The sequence below is a fragment of the Chiloscyllium plagiosum genome, chromosome 11, assembly GCF_004010195.1.
Source record: "Chiloscyllium plagiosum isolate BGI_BamShark_2017 chromosome 11, ASM401019v2, whole genome shotgun sequence".
NCBI classification, from domain to species: Eukaryota; Metazoa; Chordata; class Chondrichthyes; order Orectolobiformes; family Hemiscylliidae; genus Chiloscyllium; species Chiloscyllium plagiosum.
Window position 1 is genome coordinate 43,181,806 of NC_057720.1, and position 9,842 is coordinate 43,191,647.

The following is a 9,842-nucleotide window of genomic DNA, read 5'->3' on the forward strand; positions in this document are numbered from 1 at the left end:
GTGTGGGTGCAAGTTTTGCATTTCTTGCGGTTGCAGGGGAAGGTGCCGGGAGTGGAGGTTGGGTTGGTGGGGGGTGTGGACCTGACGAGGGAGTCACGGAGGGAGTGGTCTTTTCGGAACGCTGATAGGGGAGGGGAGGGAAATATATCCCTGGTAGTGGGGTCCGTTTGGAGGTGGCGGAAATGACGATGGATGATACGATGTATATGGAGGTCGGTGGGGTGGTAGGTGAGGACCAGTGGAGTTCACCAGAGGACCGCATCTCCTCTGAACTGAAGAACTAGCTGTGCATCCAGCGAAGCTACTCTATACAGCCACAACCGTGTCACCTGTCAAACAATACAGAAAATGACCCAGCCATGTCCTGTGTGAAGAAACAAAAACAAATCCAACCCAGTCAATTACTTGCCCATCAGTCTAGTCTCCAATATCAGCAACCTGATGGAAGGACTCATACACAGTGGTGTCAAGCAAAAGTTACAAAAGAATAGCATGCTCACTGTTGCTCAACTTGAGTTCCATTATTGCTCCTTGACTGCTGACCTAATTACAACCTTGGTTCAAACATGGACGAAAGAGTCGACTTTCAGAGGTAAGTTGAGAGTGACTGCCCTCAACATCAAGGCAGGAGTTGACTGAGTTTAGCATCAAGGAGTGTGAGCAAAACTGAAGTCAATGGAATCAGAGGTAATTTCCACTGGTTGGTGTCATACCGAACACAAAAGGAAGACAGTTATGGTTATTGGGGGTCAACCAGCATAGTCCCAGGACATCACTGCAGATGTTCCTCAGGGAACTATCCCAGGCCTAGGCATCTGCAGCTACTTCAATAAAGACCTTTTCTCTGTCATAAGGAGTGGAGTTGTTTCTATTCAGCACAATCTGGACAATTTCCAGGCTTAGGCTGATATACCGCAAGTAACATTTGTACCAGGCAATGATCATTTCCAACAACACAGAATTTTACTGTCACCTCCTGATGTCCAGTGGCATTACCAGCACTGTATTCCTGATTGTCAATATCCTGTGAGTTACAATTGACCAGAAACTGAACTGAATTGAATCAGCTATATTAACATTGTGTTATGAAGGTGTAAAAGGTACTGTACGTTTAACAAAGTTGAAAGCTAGCAAGGACTTAAAGAAGCATACAGAGTGCTGGAGAATTTACAATGTTACTTTTGGTTCAGAACCGCTAGCACTGGCTGGGTTGCCTGGGGACAACAAAGATGGAAATGTGTTGCTGGAAAAGCGCAGCAGGTCAGGCAGCATCTAGGGAACAGGAGAATCGACGTTTCGGGCATTAGCCCTTCTTCAGGAATGAGGAAAGTTGGTCCAGCAGGCTAAGATAAAAGATAGGGAACTCAGCACCACCTTCCTAACCTGCAATCTTCTTCCTGACCTCTCCGTCCCCACCCCCACTCTGGCCTATCACTCTCACCTTAACCTCCTTCCACCTATCGCATTTCCAATGCCCCTCCCCCAAGTCCCTCCTCCCTACCTTTTATCTTAGCCTGCTGGACACACTTTCCTCATTCCTGAAGAAGGGCTAATGCCCGAAACGTCGATTCTCCTGTTCCCTAGATGCTGCCTGACCTGCTGCGCTTTTCCAGCAACACATTTCCATCTCTGATCTCCAGCATCTGCAGACCTCACTTTCTCCCCTGGGGACAACAAATTCAAATTCGACCAATCAGTTTAAATTATGCCCCAAAATACCAAACACCAATCAGGTTTGAATTTAGTATTTTGACAAAATTAACACCAATGAAGCAATCTGATGCTTTGGGGTATAAAACCAAAAAAAAATTGAACAGTTGAAGGAGAACTGCTAAGCCACCAACATATGCAGACTGCCCAGAGAATAGTTCTCTTTTTAAAGGTACCATTATCTATCGATAACCTATGAAACAGAAATCTCGAAGAAGAAGAAAAATCTATGCAGGATGATACAATGGGAAGATTCAACAGCTGCCTGGTTTTGAAATTTGAATTTTTGGTAAATTTTAATCAGGGAGTTTTATCAGACTAGTATTGTGGAGGGGAGGGTAAAAGATAGGCTAGAGAAACAAGTTGTAAATAGCTGTTAATTATTCTGTTACACTTTAAGAAATAAAGTTGTGATGTTTTATTTTAAATAGTTCTTTGCCTCTCAAATTTTAACAGATTATGGCACGGGTTAAATCTTTTGTGTTACTAGTTGAAATTAGTTGTGGGGGGGTTAACCCCATGTCGTAACAGTTGATGCTTTGGGCTGGGTATTCTGGGTGAGTGATTCACCTCCTGTCTTCTAACCTGAAGTCACAGATCAGGAAACTGATGGAATAATCTCCACTTGCTTGGATATATACAGTTCCAACAACACTCAAGAAGCTCAAAACCATCCAGGACAAAGTCAACCACTTGACTGACACACACCCATACCTTCAACATTCGCTCCCTTCACCAATGGCACATCATAGCAGCCATGTGTGCCATCAAGATATACTACGAACATAGGAGAAAGAAGAAGTAGATCACTTGGCACATCAAGCTTGCTCTACCATTGAATAAGATTGCTTCAAGTTCCACATGCCCATCAACTCCCAATATTTGATTCCCTAACAAGAATCTGTGCATTTGTGGAGAATAAGCACAGTTAATATTAAAGTCCAGAGATCCTTGAGAATTGATGGCCGCTAGGAAACAGTGGTAAATATGATAATGACAGGGTGGGGTAAAAAGGAGTCAGTGACAGGTGAGCAGGGGTTCAGAGGGATAGAAAGACAGTTAGATGGACAAAGGGATAGATAATGGTAAACCAGGGTAAAAGAAGAGTTGCTAAAGAGGACCACAAGTAGGTGAAAATGAGTTGGTTGTGCTGAAAGCAGCCCATATGATGACTGAACCTGGGGTCTCAAGGTAAGTAAAAGACATGGAAGAAGGTCAGGTCCTAAAATTATTGAACTCAATATTTAGTCTTGAAGCCTGTAAGGTCCAGAGATGGAAAATGAGATGCTGTTCTTCCAGCTTACACCAGGTTTTGCTAGAGTAGGCCCGAGACGTTTGATAGCAGAAACTAACATTAGTAATAAAACATCTGTGCCACCTGTGACACGTCGTCTTATTAATTCTTCCCCATCACTATTTCTAGAGATAGTCCCAACATCTGCCTCAGGCGACTGTCTGTGTGGAGTTTGCACATTCTCCTCGTGTCTGCATGGGTTTCCTCCCACAATCCAAAAATGTGCAGGTCAGGTGAATTGGCCATGCTAAATTGCCCATAGTGTTAGGTGAAGGGGTAAATGTCGGGGAATGGGTCTGAGTGGGTTGTGCTTCGGCAGGTCAGTGTGGACTTGTTGGGCCGAAGGGTCTGTTTCTGCACTAAGTAATTTAATCAAATCTAATCCACAGATGAGTTAAAAGCAATCTGCTACCTGTTACACCTTGTTGTTTATCATGATTTAGGTGGATGTCCTTTGGGAACGCCTGTGTAAGTCTCGTGCATGAATGTAGGTGTGTCTTCTTCAGCCTAACATTGCAATAAGTTAGGCTGAAGAATCCCAATGGGATCACTGACAGAGGGGAGATGGAAAGGCAGGGAATCTCTGGAATGTCCTGAGATAATTATCCCAGGTATCTACCCTTACTCCTCCTCCCTGTGGAGGTATCCTGGAACCTCCTGTCCCCTTGAGCAAAATTGAAGTGACTTGTCCCTCCCTAATCTTGACACTGATAGCATGCATCCACATCTGGTGACAGATGCCAGATCTGGTTCTCAACATTTGACACATCATCCACATGATGCATTCACTTCAAGCAGCTTTCCTCAGTGACAGGCCTACGCAGTGACACATTTAGACACAGTGATACCGCTATATGTGTTAGGTTGCAGTGAGATGGTTCCACATACCATCTTGGACACAGGAAATTATTCATCCACTTCTTGCACTGGATCTGGGTTATTTTATGCAGACCACAAACAGTGAACTGAGCCGTGACCTCAACACAGTATATCTAGATCTGATGGGAGGGCTATCTACTGCCATAACTGAGGTATGACTGAAACAAGAGGATTGTTACTGTTTATTGTGAGACACCATGGAGGAGCATTGGGGCATCAATCAATACAGGTTCTAGTGATCCTCCTGGCTTGCAAGATGTAAAGTACTGCCTAGGTAGTCTTTAATTATGGTGCCCAAGCTTTGACCATGGACGTTCCAATGGGTTTTTTTTAAAAATCCATTCATGGGGTTTGGCCATCACTGGATAGGCCATCATTTATTGCCAGTCCCTAACTATCTTTGAGAAGGTATTGATGAGCTGCCTTTTTAAACTGCTACAGTCTTTTGGTGTATGTAGACCCTTAATGTCATTAGGAATGAAGTTCCAGGATTCTGATTCAGTGATACTGAAGAAAGAACATTCAGGACCCCATAAAGTTCAATGTATACTTATTCATGCAAATTGTTTTTTGAGTTGATGAGTTAAAAATCATGTGGATCATGCAAGAAAAATCACCCCAGTCCTGAATGGAAGTGATAACCTCTGATACACCTAACATTCTACTTAGACTTGACAATGGAAAATTCTGATCTAATTTTTGGTCATACGAGCTCGTACAAGTAGAGCTAAGAATCAATTATATGTAGTCTGGCTTGAGAAAGAAAGAAGGAAGCCAGCAAAATAAAAAAAATCACCACTTGTGTATGGTGATGAAGGATGGCAAAATAAAGCAACTGAGCACCCAAGTGAAACAGATATGCAGATATTTTTAAAGAGTCTTAATAACACATTGTCCTACAGTGCTTCACAGGAACATTGCAAACAACCAAACACTTTGAGATAGCACTTTAAAGGAATCATCCGAGGTGGAGAAGCAGGGAAGCCAAATTTGGAGCAATTCCCCAAGGGTTGTGGAACTTGTGGTGATTATACAGGAAGCAACTGACATTCATAAACGGATTTGAAAACAAGAGCGAGACTGTTAAAGTCTAGGCATATAGATGCAATGATGAGTAAGTTCAAATAAGTAAGTCAGGAGGTAACAAGTACAAGGACAAGGGTTTCAGCAGCAAATGAGCTGATGCAAGGCCAAAACCAGACAACATTTTTTGCAGCCAACATTTCATTTGCTTTCCCAATTATCTGCTAGCTTTTTGTGATTCATGCATGGGGACTCCAAATCACTGTCTGCTGTAGCTTTATGCAGTCTTTCTCCATTTAAATAATATCCAGTTCCTCCATTCTTGCCAACATATATAAGCTTACATCATCCCAAATTATAATTAATCTGATAAGTTTTGCCCATTTGCTCACACTGTCTATGTCCCTCTGTAGACTTTATATATCATCCTCCTTCCTTAATCTTGTGTCATCTAGCACCTGGCTGTAATACATTCACTTTCCTCATCCAAGTCATTAGTATACATTGTAAGTAATTGTGGGCCTTGAACTCATTCAAAAGATTACTAATTATAGGTTGCCAGCCTGAAAAATGTCTCCCATCCTGTTGGGGAGATTTCACTGGGGTGTTTAATATAGGGCTAGGGAGGGTGACACTAGTTCTGCAACAGACACTTCTAGTTCCAGCCCTGAAATGGTTAACAACAGCCAAGCGAGCTGCTGCTGGCGACTGCATGACTACCTGGCTGGAGCTTGTAAGGGATATGCATAATGTTAATTAAATCTTGGAGCCTGTAAATACCAGCCAGTATCAACTGCCCCATCGAAACTCGGGATTAATAAAGAAACCGATCGGAATCTGTAACTGTTAGACAAGTGTGAATTGCTCTATCGGAACCTGTAACTGTTAAGTGTGATTGGCTCTATTTAAGTCTAAAGTTGATAAGTGTAATTGTCAATTTAGTTAAACTGAAACTATTGAAAATGGCTAGCCTGTCAGACGCATAGTAATTCCTTGAAACAATGAACTATTGAATACGGGATCGGAACCGCTCCCGAGGATGGCTGAGCCATTGTCAAGCACAGCAGGAGCTGGACAGGCACTTCGATGCGGCCAATAGGAGGACGGATCCCCAGCGCGCGCAGATGAATGGACCAATGGGGAAGGCGAACTGACCGGGGACTCCAGGCAGCGCGAAGTATAATTGTGTCAAGTTTGAACGAGAAGGGAGAACGCCTTCTCCAACGAATGCATGCTTGTAGATTCGTTGTACCAGTTAAGATTCTGTGAATAAACGGCTGTCTGCGTCTAACCATAGTTGCCAGTGTGAGTCTCTCCTTCCGAAAGAACACGCAAAACAGGACCCCGCGGGTCCGTCTTAACAATCCCAACGCTCAGTCTTCTCTCAGCCAATCCTCTATTCACGCTAATATATTACTCCAATTCCAAAGGTTATCTTATTAAGTAGACTTATGTATGGTACCTTATTAAATATCTGTTGGAAATTCAAATGAACATAGGGTAATATAATTATTAATTGTAATTTGACCTTAAATGCAGAAATGCATTAATTGATGCATAATATTAGAAGTAATGAAAAACCACTAATTGCACATGAATTCAACAATATGCAGGAACTGAATGCAGTAGCTATAACTGTGGAAGCATATTCAATAATGATAATGTCAAATTAAGTTTTATATCTGTAAGCGATATACTGTCAGTCATAAACAATTCAACAGACAGTTCCAAAAAAAACCTATTACAAAATGTTGACAGTTTTACATATGGTTAAAAGCTCATTCATCCAATTTCAACTAGGGATTGTGGTATGTAATTAAAAATATTGTTTATTAATTGACTTGTGGTCCAATTTTTCTTTGATAATTTGAAAAGACTTAATTACTCAGCATCTTAATGATAAGTCGAACAAAAGGTCATTAAATTACATTTATTTGATCTGAACTAAGGACTGCAAAGTGATTCAAGATGAGTCGAGCTCCAGTCATCCCTGGACCTTTTCTGAAAGTTAAAATCTCAGGCAATTCCTTAGTAAAGTGTTGTTATCGACTTGTTCTTGGCATGCATCAGAAAACAAAATCTTAGTTTTGTTACAAATTAAGCAACAGTTGTAAAGGACACAATCTTAATGAAAGCGCAGAGTTAGAGTTGTGCATTCCCTTGAGTGTGCCTAAAAAGGGCTAGAAAATTAAACATTATGTTTAAAGCATAACCTATGCTGAAAAAAATTAATTTCATTCCCGTTTTGTATCGCTACAGATTCCAAATCAGTGAGAGATATAAAGCTCTGCTTTAATCAAAGTTAGTAAAAATCAAAATAAGTACCAGTTTTAAACCAAAATAAGATTTTCACTCTAAATGAATATCGTTTCTCTAAACTGTACTGAACATTCTTCAAAGTCATTGCAATAAATTACAGTATCCAATAGCACTGGCCACAGGTTTTGCCTGGTTGCATCCAACTCTAAATCGGTCAAAGAGATAAAGTACAAAAATAATCAAGTCACAGATCACTTTAAATAATGTAAAACAAAGCATCAATGCAAGCCTCTGCAATGTGGTGACATACCAGTAAACTCAGGATGGTATTTATAATGGTCATTCCTTGAAGCACACAGATGATATTCTTTGTTTTCAGGTTCAACTTGATTCTTACAGTCTTCTTTCACATATGTTTCCTATAAAACATAGTTTTAATATACATCACATGAATAAAGTTTGGTAACATAACTGAGGAAAAAGAAACGAGCCCTATATTGATAGAGACTGTGGATTCTTACTGTTTGTACTAAATTAGGCCAAATTAACGTAAACTTAGATTTCATTAAAATGTTTTCCCCCAGACATTAGAAGCGTTTGCAATGTATTCCTGATTTGATCGAGGTTGGAGAGAGGTGTAGGATGGCAGGTTGAATGCAGAAGTTTTGCTCACTTCAAACAATTTTACGAGAATAAGACAGGACAAGGACATAACTTCTAACATTATTATTAAGGAATTACACAATACATGTCTAAGTAAGGATGGCAAATAATTTGGAGTCATTGGTACGTCCACAACATTAATAACTTTGTGATTATTATGGTACAGACAGTCGGTACCTTGACGAGTTGTTATTATGTATCCTGTAGATCATTCATACTGTATACTTCATAGGCTACTGAAATAGAATGGATGGAATTTGGTGATAGAGGTGACAGTCAAACAAACTGCTTCATAATAGATAATAATGAGTTTCTTGAATATTGCTATGGCTAAACCAAACAGGCAAATGGTGGGAATTCTATAATACACCTGATGCAAACTGTTGCTACTGCAGAGGTGTTGGGGTTAACGGAGACATTTCAACTGTTACAGCCTGATACAGCCTGCTAATATGCAACAACACATCAATATTCTTACAACTTTTGTAAAGAATGTAAGTGAAAATGTTTCACTAGAGAAAGTGATAATCATATAATTGAACCCAATTTGCATGGAAAAGACAGATACATGAGTGATCTTATAGCTAATGAGATTGGCATGAGATTGGGGGAACCTATTGCTGGCGATGCCTGAAATAAGATTTGGTAGATAATAGGTGAAGCTAAATTAATCTGAAGCTGCAAATAGAAAGGATAATAAGCGATGGTGTGGTTTCTAGTGCTAACTAGAAACATTCAAACATGAAGCCATGGAAAAGATGGCCAAAGACTTGACAGACTACAACACATCCAAAAGTGTTGAGTACAATCAGGATGCTGGAGATTGGTTTTGTAAAATAGAACAGTCAAGGATTAATTTTGACTAAAGCTGACACTGACTGCTTTAAAAGGAATAGAGATGGGATCAACAAGGGTGAACCAACTACAATGTCAGTCAGAATAGTGAAATGAAATGGATATCAGCAAATTAAAATAATGGTATTGAAAGCAGGAGGTGGTGCTGATGGACGGAATGAGCCTGTGGAGTGCGTGTGCAGATTCAAAGCTTGGGCAAGTGGAATCTATGTATTAAGTTCACTAAAGTGGCGAGGTGTGAGAAGGTCCACAATGATCTTCATCGCTTTTGAAGATCAGGCCACGGAGCTGACAGGGGAAGACTATGACCATTCTTGATGACAGCAATGTTACAAGAAGCAAGTGAGCAGGATTACAGTCTGTTGTCAGATGTACAGACAATGTCACACTTTTGTCTATATAACAGCCTGTGCATCTTCAATTAATTACATCTCTTGTACAGAATAGATGCTAGCAGCCACTGGAAAAAGGATGAAACAATGAAACCACAACCTTCCTTCAGCAGCACCACATCTGCAAGTGCTGTTTCTGACACGTCACAGGAGGCGACAGCATAGTTTTCATCTGTACCCTTCACCACAACAGATATATAGGCAGAGACCTTCATCTCTGAAGAAGGGCTTATGCCCGAAACGTCGATTCTCCTGTTCCCTGGATGCTGCCTGACCTGCTGCGCCTTTCCAGCAACACATTTCCAGCAGAGACCTCCATCTCTGCAAGTCCACTACCTAGAGTAGACTTGGGCGAAGGTCTGGTGAGCACATCACTGACATGATTGTACACTGAGAAAACAATACCTGATACTCAGAGGTGTGCTGGAGACTAAGCATATGCTGAGTCCCATGCAGATGATGCAGTTCTGTATTTTGTCATACAGCGACAGGCAGGAGAACATCAGGCAGCGATGCCAGAGGCCCTCTGATTCAGGATAGTCAACATGGCTTTGTGCGTGGGAAATCATGTCTCACAAACTTGACTGAGTTTTTTTGAAGAAGTAACAAAGAAGATTGATGAGGGCAGAGCAGTAGATGTGATCTATATGGACTTCAGTAAGGCGTTCGACAAGGTTCCCTATGGGAGACTGATTAGCAAGGTTAGATTTCACAGAATAGAGGGAGAACTAGCCATTTGGATACAGAACTGGCTCAAAGGTAGAAGA

The 9,842-nt window shown here is 41.0% G+C and overlaps 1 protein-coding gene across 1 annotated transcript in view; it reads right to left on the reverse strand.

Annotated features, from left to right (window-relative positions):
- The window catches only part of LOC122554768 (lisH domain-containing protein C1711.05-like), a 162,293-nt gene that overhangs the window by 112,589 nt on the left and 39,862 nt on the right, over positions 1 to 9,842 (reverse strand). The window contains exon 4 of the mRNA XM_043700140.1: positions 7,476 to 7,584. The gene's annotated coding sequence lies outside the window, so the exon portion shown is untranslated. The remainder of the gene's footprint in view (positions 1 to 7,475; positions 7,585 to 9,842) is intronic.